Source organism: Muntiacus reevesi, chromosome 1, assembly GCF_963930625.1.
Source record: "Muntiacus reevesi chromosome 1, mMunRee1.1, whole genome shotgun sequence".
In the NCBI taxonomy this organism is placed as follows: Eukaryota; Metazoa; Chordata; class Mammalia; order Artiodactyla; family Cervidae; genus Muntiacus; species Muntiacus reevesi.
Window position 1 is genome coordinate 5,961,178 of NC_089249.1, and position 11,796 is coordinate 5,972,973.

At 36.8% G+C, this 11,796-nt stretch overlaps 1 pseudogene; it reads left to right on the plus strand.

Annotated features, from left to right (window-relative positions):
* Positions 1 to 320: 320 nt before the first annotated feature.
* On the plus strand, positions 321 to 1,271 carry LOC136163094 (olfactory receptor 9K2-like; annotated as a pseudogene).
* The last annotated feature ends 10,525 nt before the right edge of the window (positions 1,272 to 11,796 follow it).

Below are 11,796 nucleotides of genomic sequence, written 5' to 3' on the forward strand. Positions count from 1 at the left end.
ACATATTAAAAATAAAAACTCAAAATGTGAGTAAAATTACACAGGAAAATATGCTACTTTCTTATTTACTTCCCTGAAAAAATATGATTTAAACAAAAGCGCCAAAGGACTTCCTTTACTGCTTAATAGACTAACAGTTTCAGAAGTCTAATGATATCTAATCCCTAATCTTGCATCTTCTTGACAATAAGATTGTTTTGTATGCAATATCTCATTAAGTTGTTAATCATATATATCTACATTTAAGACAGTATTTATAGACTAGAATCAAAGCCACAGTTTCATTTATTTTGCCTTGTGCCTCTCAGCAGGTTTCTGCCATGGGTGACATGGGAACAACCAACCACTCAGAAGTGACCGACTTCATTCTTGTCGGCTTCAGGGTCATCCCAGAGCTCCACATTGTCCTCTTCCTGCTTTTTCTGCTTGTCTATGCCATGATCCTCCTAGGAAATATTGGCATGATGGTCATTATTATGACTGATCCTCTGCTGAACACACCAATGTATTTCTTCCTAGGCAACCTGTCCTTCGTTGATCTCTTCTATTCTTCTGTTATTGCACCCAAGGCTATGCTCAACTTCTGGTCTGAGAGCAAGTCCATCTCCTTTGCAGGCTGTGTGACTCAGTTCTTTCTCTTTGCCCTCTTCATTGTGACTGAGGGGTTTCTCCTGGCAGTCATGGCTTATGACCGCTTCATTGCCATCTGCAACCCACTCCTCTACACAGTCCAGATGTCAACACGTGTCTGTGTTCAGTTGGTGGCTGGTTCCTAAATTTGTGGCTGCATCAGCTCAGTTCTTCAGACCAGCATGACATTTACTTTATCCTTTTGTGCTTCTCGGGCCATTGACCATTTTTACTGTGATGACCGTCCACTTCAAAGACTGTCTTGCTCTGACATCTTCATCCATAAACTGGTTTCTTTCTGTTTATCTGGCATCATTATCTTGCCTACCATCATAGTTATTATTGTTTCTTATTTGTACATTGTGTCCACAGTTCTAAAGATACCCTCCACCGAGGGACATCAGAAAGCCTTCTCCACTTGCAGCTCCCACCTGGGAGTTGTGAGTGTACTCTATGGGGCCATCATTTTTATGTATGTCATCCCTGACACATTCCCTGAGCTGAGTAAAGTGGCCTCCTTGTGTTACACCCTAGTCACTCCCATGCTGAATCCTCTGATTTACTGTCTGAGAAACAAAGATGTCAAAGAAGCTCTGAGGAGGATCCCGGGGGGAAATATATTTTTATTTATTTCTGTTTAACAGTAATATACCTGAAAGACACAGGCTTTATAACAACTTGGGGAAGCACTAACTCAAAAAATGCACCCATTGATCTTAGAAATATTTACTCTTAGAGAGTTAGTTTATTTGAATACCATGTACTTAAAACCAAAGAGTACATTTGGAATATATTTTGTCTGGCTATTGATTTTGGAGTGAATGAAAAGACTTCCTCTGTACTTCATCTTAATTTGGGGTAAAAATAATTATTGCCATGTAATTTTATTTTAGGGAAAATATATTCCAAATTTGCTTGTCTCTCTGAGATTGCTTCTTTTACATGTATTGTTAATCTTGAGTCAATCTTGAGTCAGTAACATGTGTTATTTGGATATGTATGCAATTGATAGAGGTAATCTGATGTAATAAGATTGATCTGATGTAATAAGCAAGAGAGAACAAAATGTGAGATTTACTGGAGAAATCTTCATGAATGTTTAGTGAGAGAATCAGATGCTCTGAAGTGCACAGAGTCTGACGGGAGACTTGTATGTAACTTCATTGTTCAGAGGCTATATGAGTGACACATTTATTTCATGGTTTCTCTGACTTGAATCATTATTATTTCTCCCCCTCATCTGAAGATCTGCTAGACTGATAAATTACTTTTGAATATTCTCCCTTTTCAAAAGAACACTGTAATAAAAATAAGCAGGGATAAAAATAATTTATATTTTGTTAGATATACCTTACTATTCATCCATCAAATTAACATTTATTGAATTTTGATGTACTGTTCACCCTAAAAAATTCTTAGGTGTAAATAATTTCTGTATTTGAGCTCACAAACTGAGGGGGAAATAGCTGAATAGGGAGCTAACATGTCATATGGTCAGCCCAGTGAATAAAGGAATATGCAGAAAATATCAAAAGAGAGCAGCTTTTATAGATTAGTGACCTAAATAATCAGGGAAAACTTCAAAAGTGCATATTAAAACATAAGCAGATGTGAGCAAGATGAAGCACAGAAGTTTTTGTGCAAAGGAAATTAAATAACTATATTAAGCTCCCTAAAGTTTGACACCTGATTGTTAATGTGCAAGAAAGGGAGTGAGAGGTAAGACTTAAAAGGAAATTCATGGAAATTGTGCACACATAAAACAAAGAAGTTGACCTTTATTCTATAGGGAGCAGGGAAGTACTGGGGATATTTTTAAAAGGGTATATCATTTTCAAATTGGCATTTTATAAAAAATCACACTGGTAACTTCTATAAATATTCATAGAAGAAGATAATCAATGAAAGTGTGTGATTGTCCAAGAAAGAGGTTTTGGTGGCTAGAACAATGGCAGTCTTCTAGGAGACAGGAAAGAGGGGGAATATCTTTAAGGCCATGAATAACTGAGCTGATTATTAATTGATGGTTGGTAAAATGAGAACTGGGTAGAAGTGAATAGTGACTTCTTATGTTTGAACATCTTTCATTGGGGAAATGCTACCTTATAATATGAAGAGGAAATAGGGGTAATATTGTTAATCATTAAGAAAATAAAATCAGGTCAGACTGAACATTCAAATCCTGGTTTTACCTATGTGCTCCATATTCAACTGTATTGACTTTGCAGTAACTCTTGTTTCTCAGTTTAATAAAAGATTCAGTTCAGTTCAGTCGCTCAGTCATGTCTGACTCTTTGCGACCTCATGAATCATGGCACACCAGGCCTCCCTGTCCATCACTAACTCCTGGAGTTTACTCAAACTCATGTCCATCGAGTCAGTGATGCCATCCAGCCATCTCATCCTCTGTCGTCCCCTTCTCCTCCTGCCCCCAATCCTTCCCAGCATCAGGGTCTTTTCCAGTGAGTCAGCTCTTCGCATGAGATGGCCAAAGTATTGGAGTTTCAGCTTCAGCATCAGCTCTTCCAGTGAACACCCGGACTGATCTCCTTTAGGATGGACTGGTTGGATCTCCTTGCAGTTCAAGGGACTCTCAAAAGTCTTCTCCAACCCCTCAGTTCAAAAGTATCAATTCTTCGGCACTCAGCTTTCTTTATAGTCCAACTCTCACATCCATACATGACTACTGGAAAAACCATAGCCTTGACTAGACGGACCTTTGTCTATTGGGCAAAGACCCTGTGCCTGGGATTTAGGTGAGCTGAAATTAAAAAGAATTAGGAGCCTCTTTCATTGAAAGCTTGTTCCATTTAGGAGTCAATGTTGCATGAAAGATTCTGACTTTATGCCCAAAGAGTCTATACTTCAGTAAAATATGCTTAAGTAACTTCTTAAAGAGCACACTCTTCTAAAACATTATTACTTCTTTACTCACCTTTTGATATTGCATTTATAATTATAGCTGATTATAGTGTCACAACTAGTAAGATTTTCTTTATTTAAATGATAGTGTTCATGCTATTGAATCCTCACCAGATGCTACTACACTAACAATAATTATGTTTAAAAGTTTTACCCTACTTTTAATATTCAGATTTTATATAAGAAATATCTAAATAAACCAGTTAATAATAAGTGTTATTTATTATTCAAATAATAAACACATATCATATTATAAATAAATTTTCCATTTCCTTGTGCTTTCTATTTTTCAGGTGAAAATGAAATCTTCATTCAAAAAAAAATATTTCTGAGTCCTTGTTCTAAAATGGAAATCTTTGAATCTAAAAAAGATCTACTCATTTTTTGTTCCAAATGCTTTATTGAGGAATAATTGGTGTGAAATAAACATTCAAAGTGCACCATTCTGTGAGTTTTGGCATCAATAAAAACACCACCACATTAAGATACTGAACACTACCCTCATTTCCAAATGTTTGATTATGCCTCCTTTCAGTCCATGCTTCCCTCTAAACCCATCTGCAGGTAACCAATCATCTGAACGATGTATAATGGAATCATACAGTATGAGCCTTTTCTCTCAGGCTTCTTTCACTGAGTAAAATTATTTTGAGATGTGTTCATTTTGTCATATATAAGTAACTCATTCTTTTTATTGCTTAGTAGTATTCCATTTTCCAATGTGCAAATTTTGTTTATGAACTCTTAAATGAGCAGTTGATATGTGTGCAGCTTTTAGATACTGTGAATAAAGCTGGTATGTGTTCATATGTGTATGCCTAGATTGTTTTCCTTTATCTTTGGTAAATGTTGAGGATTGAGATGCTTAGATCTTATAATAAATACATGTTTGACTTTTGAAAAGACAACCAAGGAAACATCTGGAAATGAAGAAAGAAGAAACAAAAAAATGTTACCCAACAAAATCTACTAAGTCTCAGGAAGAGAAAATCGATGACATTTGAGCCAGGACCCACTCCCTTCCTGCCCTCTCTCCTCCCAGCAGAGCTGAAAGTGCAGTCGGGCAAGTGCAGGCAGGAACACAGCGATCCCTCTGCCCTGGGTCCCAGTCGAAGGCTACCGCATCCCCTTGATTGTAGTTGCTGCAACCATTACTTGTCCCCTCCAGCTCCACGCTGAAGAAGCTCTATTCAAGGCTAGAGTTGCTGCTACGTCTGATGAGCTCTACCCAGCTCTCATTCATAGGGTAAACACTCTACCCTTAGCATGCCAGGCCAGGAATATTACTGCTGCTCCAGTCTCCCCAAAGACAGACGTGCAATACTCAGAAGACCATAGGCTACTGACCTTACCCAGAAACCTGCTCCTCAAGCACTATCTTCTTGCCTGTTCAATCAGTCCCAGCCCCTGTAGGCCAGCTGTTGCTCTATACTACTGTGCTTTTCATACTTTTAAGATACTGTCCTATAAGATTTTAAATGTTTTCTTTATTTTTTATGTATTTTTTTATATGTTATTTGTTGAAAAGTATCATAAACCTATTAGAGTACAGTACTATGTAACTGACTGTGATAGTTGAGTACCTAGGCTAACTTGGTTGGACTTACAACAAACTGAACTTACTAATGCACTCTAGGAACAGAGTTTCATTAGTATGTAGGCAACTTACTATACCTTAGCTGAAAAACACACTGGAGGGATTCAGCGGCACACTAGAAGTGCAGAAGATTGGATCAGTGACCTGTGGATGAAACTTCAATTAATAATCAAGTTAGAAGAAAAAAGAGAATTTTATTTGAAGTTTATAATCTGAGAGACAGTTACAATGCTAGCATCAGAAGAAAGGAAGATGATCTTTCTGGACAAGCAGGCATTCCCATCTTTGAGGGCCTCTGGTTAATGTGTAGGGGCTTCCCATGTGGAACTAGTGCTAAAGAACCTGCCTGCCAGTGCAGGAGACACAAGAGACATGGGTTCAATCCTTAGGTCAGGAAGATTTCCTGGAGGAGAGCATGGCAAGCCACTCTAGTATTCTTGCCTGGAGAATCAATGGACAGAGGAGCCTGGTGGGCTACAGTCTATAGGTTAATGTGTATTGCAGAAGCACACTGCATATTAGTGAGGGAGGGAGGAGGCCAAATGGACACACAGAGAGAAGTTTGTGTCTATTTTTTCTTGTCCTGCCTTCAAATATAAATTTTATCTCATCAACTGGAACGCAAGGGCAAAAAATATCATCCAAAGGAGCAGCAAAAAACAAACACCAGCAGAAGTTAAAGGGATTCATCACCACTAAACTGGACCTATAAGAAGTGTTCAAGTGACTCTTTGAGCTTAATCTCTAAAATATACAAACAGCTCATACAACTTAGTAACAATAACAACAAAAACAACTCAAAAGAATGTGCTGAAGGCTTAAACAGAAATTTCTCCAAAGAAGACACAGATGGCCAATAGGCACATGAAAAGATGTTCATCACTGCTAATTGTTAGAGAAATGCAAATCAAAACTGCAATGAGGGGCCACTTCACAGCAGTCAGAATGACCATCATTAAGAAGTCTACAGATAAATGCTGGAAAAGGTGTAGAGAAAAGAGAACCATCCTACACTTTTGTTGGAAATATAAATTTGTGCATCCTCTGTGGAAAACAGTATGGAGATTACTCAAAAAACTAAAACCAGAGCAACTATATAATCCAGCAATTCCACTCTTGAGCATAATAGACACATAAATCTCTTACTCAAAAAGATACATGCACACCTCTGTCATAACAGCACTGTTTACAATAGAAGACATGGAAACAACCTAAATGAACATCAACAGATGAATTGATAAAGATATTGATTGTGGTACATATATACAATGGAATATTATGGAGCATAAAAATTGAAATAATGCCATTTGCAGCAACATGGCATTGGACCTAGAGATTATCGTACTAAATAAAGTAAGTTTCAGAAAGAGAAAGACAAATGCCATATGATATCACTTATGTGTGGAATCTAAAACATGACACAAATGAACTTATCTATGTAACAGAAATAGAATCACACACATAAAAGAACAGACTTGTTGGTTGCCATAGTGGAGGGAGGAGAAAGGAGGCATAGATGGGGAGTTTGGGATTAGCAGATGGAAACTATTATGTATAGAATAGACAACCAACAAGGTCTTGCTTTAGAGCACACGGATCTATATTCAATATCCTGTAAAACCATAATGGAAAAAGATATGAAAAAGGATAAAAAAGGGAAACTTTTAAGTCAAAAAGAAAAGCTGCTATGTTGTAAAGGAGATGTTTGAAAGTAAAAATCTCACTGGTAAAAGCAAATATATAATAAAAGTAATGGTTAAACCACTTGAAAGCTACTATGAAGATTAAAAGACAAAATTAGTAAAATGAACAATTACTGCAATAATTAGTTGAGGTATATAAAATATATATCAAATATATAACACATGGGGTGAGTAAAATTTTATTTAGAATGCCAGCAATGTAAAACAGCAACTTTTAAGTTGCTTTATATGTATATACATAATTTATATAATAATCACAGAACAAGCTGAGATATTTTGATCATCACCCCTTTTGGTAATTAAATCACTGCAGATGGTGACTGCAGCCATGAAATTAAAAGACACTTGCTCATTAGAAGAAAAGTAATGACCAACCCTAGACTGCATATTAAAAAGCAGAGATATTACTTTGCCAACAAAGGTCTGTCTAGTCGAGGTTATGATTTTTCCAGTAGTCGTGTATGGATTGGACTATAAAGAAAGCTGAGCACCAAAGAATTGATGATTTTGAACCGTGGTGTTGGAGAAGACTCTTGAGAATCCCTAGGACTGCAAAGGGATCCAACCAGTCCATCCTAAAGGAGACCAGTCCTGAATATCCATTGGAAGGAATGGTGCTGAAGCTGAAACTCGAATACTTTGGCCACCTCATGCGAGACGTGTTGGAGAAGACTCTTGAGAATCCCTAGGACTGCAAAGCGATCCAACCAGTCCATCCTAAAGGAGACCAGTCCTGAATATTCATTGGAAGGACTGATGCTGAAGCTGAAACTCCAATACATTGGCCACTTCATGCGAAGAGTTGACTCATTTGAAAAAACCCTGATGCTGGGAAAGATTGAAGGCAGGAAGAGAGGGGGACGACAGAGGATGAGATGGTTGTATGGCATCACCAACTCAATGGACATGAGTTTGAGTAAACTCTAGAAGTTGGTGATGGACAGGGAGGCCTGGTGTGCTGCAGTTCATGGGGTTGCAAAAAGTCCGACATGACTGAGTGACTGAACTGAACTGAACTGAAAATGACTAAATCATAAGTCAAAATTTTTTTCATAATAAAAACTTTTTGTCAGATGGCAACTCCTATCAGTTCTTGCAAATCTTGAAAGTAGGAACAATTTCAGTATTTTAATATCTCCTCTTCAGAACAAAAAGGAGGAAAAATTCTCCATCCTTCAATGCTATTAAGACAGCTTGAGTCTAAATGCCATGATTAGTATGAAGAAACCAAATGATCCTTTGTCTTGATGATGAATATATTCACAACAATTCAAAATTAAATCCAGTAAAAGCATAAAAAGATATCTCAAGACAAATTCAGATATAATATAATTGGTTAATATTTTTTCATTTTATATTCACCCCTTTTTTGAAACAGAGAATTATTTCTTACAGGCCTTACTTTTGATGAAGGAAAGAACACAAGGAGGGCAAGAAAAATAGGACTGACAATGCCAAAAATGAACTTCATCTCAGGAGACAGGGTGGTGTTGGGGCCTTTGCACATTGCTATTTATTTTCAGCCAACTTCCCCTCTTCAGGACCATATGGTGGGGGTGGAAGCCAAGTAACTAAGAAATACTTGGATTTATTAACCATTATTCTGGAAATTCCACTGAATCACAGTACCCAGAGTCTGTGCCTTAGATTTACTCGGAGTTGACAATTAACAACCACCAGATGGCAGCAAACTGCAGCTGTGTGAAGTGTTTGCTTCTGGAGACAGACGCCTCCAAGAATACTGATCAGTTCTGCAAATCCTTTCTTGGGTCATACCATTGACTCTACAGTAACTAGGTACTACTTTTAGGGGAAAAGATATTTTGATACTGATAATGGTAATAATAATAACAGTTGAAGCTAGTATGAATTGAAAAATGTTCTTGTGCCCAAAGCTTAATTTATAATATTTTATGTAATCCTTAACATCTAAGTAGGGAAAATAATAGTGTTCATTGAATCTTAAAATCATTCAAAAAGTTTTCAAATCTATGCTCAGTGGTGCGTAGCCTTACAGCTAAGCTATCTGATACTAGAAGCAATACTCTTATCTGATTCTTACAAATGAGGATTGTAAACAAATCAATGATTTACTAAATGCAAATAAGAATTATTTTTAATGCAAAAGAATGAAGTTCACTGAAATAATGAGTAATATTAGCAGATAAATTTTTGAAAAAGATGTATCCCTATCAGGTAGTAAATCCTATTGTGCAATTAGCATGTGATACTAGCATGAAGAGACAAGCAAATTAATGGAAGAAAACAAAGAACTTGAAATGCATCTAATATGTATAAGATGTACCACATGATCAAGGGCTTCCCAGGTGGCACAGTAGTAAAGAATCTGCCTGCCAATGCAGGAGATGCAAGAGACACACGTTCTACTCCTGGGTCAAGAATATGCCCCTGGAGTAGGAAATGGCAACCTACTCCAATATTCTTGCCTGGAAAACCCCATGGGCAGAGAAGCCTGGCAGGTTACAGTCCATGGAGTCGCAAAGAGTCAGACATGACAGAGCACACACAAGGTACTACATGATCACAATAAAAAATCTCACAAACTAAAATAAATGATTATTTATTAGAAACTTTGATATAATTTGGGGCCCTATTGACTAATATTTTACCAGAAGACCAGTAATTTCTTGATCCTGCCTGACTTTGCATCCTATCACAAATTATCTGACTTATTTGCCCAAAGTGACAGTACCAAATTATCATTAGCATCATTATTTTAATTGGTTGGCACTGAGTGTCAAATTGAACTAAAGCATTTGGGGAAGCCATGAGTTCTTGAAGTAATTCCCCTTTTGCCTAAATTCAATTGCTAGTATTAGTTTAGGGAAGAGAGAATAAAACCTCGTCACTATGGAATTGAGTACAACCCATGTGCAACACGATGTGTGGGCTTCCTTGTGGCTCAGTTGGTAAAGAATCCATCTGCAATGTGGGAGACTTGGGTTTGATCCCTGGGTTGGGGAGATCCCCTGGAGAAGGGAAAAGCTACCCACTCCAGTATTCTGGCCTGGAGAATTCCATGGACCGTACAGTCCATGGGGCTGCAAAGGGTCAGACACTACTGAGCGACTTTCACTTTCACTTTCATGTGTGAGACAAAGAAAAAAGAAAGAAATAACCTGGTCTGACCTGAGATGGATAATTGTCAGAACAATGACAAACAAGTCTATAAAATTTTAAATAAAACAAGTGGTTCTCTCCCATTTATCATTTAGCTTGATTAGATTCCTAGATTCTTATTTAGTATTCACATATATATTTAAAGAAACAAAATAAAATTACGGCAAAAACTTTTACTTCCCCCCCCCTTTTTTTTAAGAGAAATATTGCAAGTTGATAGAAAAAAAATTAGGTCAAGACCTGTCTACCTTATATTGAAGAAGTATTTTATAATAACCAATATTTTAAATTAATATATTAGAATTAGCATTAGAAAGTATTTGATTTTCAGTGCATAAGTATATGTAATAGTTTAAAAGAGGAGACCCATAAATAAAACTTTATTAAAATATCCTGCTCTACGTCAAAAATAAATTGATTAATGTGTTTAATAGAAATGCAGAATATTATTTATGCACATAATAAAAGAAGAATGGTCAAATTTGTTATAGGTCCCAGACTGGCTCCATATCAATACTTCCATTCAGAAATTGATTGTTTCTAGGCTGTGAGACTGTATTTTTAAACTATGCCACCTGCTTTGGAAGATATATTTGGGTAATTAAATCCTGGAGCCATACTGGTGAAGAGTGTTGGCTATACCAAACTGCTTAGCCTCAGTTTCCTCAATTGAAAATCGTTATTAAAAATGATTATGACATATAGTACTTGTTAATATGTATAAGCCTTTATTATTATAAATATTTTATACTAAGATGAAAATGGGGAAATGAAAAGTAGTAAAATATTATTGACACATTTTCCATATAAATAACTGCTTCTCAAATACTATATGATGTGCTTCTGTTTTACAATAACTTTATGGATGATATACCTCAGAATAAAACCTGGATCTTGGACCTTTTATCATAAGTGTTCTATGTAACCAAACATTAATATTTCATTTTGCCACTTACTCAATGAGGTTGTTATCTTGCTCAGACAAATATCAGTTTAATTGCTTTGTAGAATTAAACAAAGTTTTTTTCCTGATTTAAGTAATAATTATTATATCTCTTGATGAAGGTGAAAAAGCTGTCTTGAAACTCAACGTTCAAAAAACTAAGATGATGGCCTCTGGTCCCATCACTTCATGGCAAGTAGAAGGGGATAAGGTAGAATCAGTGAAAGATTTTATTTTCTTGGGGTCTAAAATCTTTGCAGACAGTGACTGCAGCCTTGAAATTAAAATATACTTGCTCCTTGGAAGGAAAACTATGACAAACCTAGCCAGGTTATTAAAAAACAGACATCACTTTGCTGATAAAGGTCCATATAGTCAAAGCTATGGTTTTTCCAGTAATCATGTATGAATGTGTGGGTTTGCCCGGAGCCAACACACGAGAGCCCACCCATGACAAGGTCGTGAGGAGGAGACCTGACAAGCAAGGCCGATCAGGACTCTCAGGGATTTTGAAAAACTGCCCCAGCGCTCACCTTAAAGATGATTTCCATCTTTCTGATGCTTGCTATATTAGACTACTCCCTAATTTCTGTGACATGGGTAGAAGGCCTTCCCTGATCTCTTTCCAAACAGAATCAACTTAGAACTTTAATTAATATGTCTGCCGGACAGTGGTATCCTATAAGATTATCCAGGATGAAAGGAGTGTTTCAATTTAGACCCCTTTGCTGGCACTCTAGCCTGCTTGGCAAATGTGTACTAATGCACATAACTGCTCACAACACCTTAATCATAAACAGCATAAAGAACCTGATCACATAAAGGCCCTAATAGGCACAGAGCCCTTCGGGGGTGAGGAA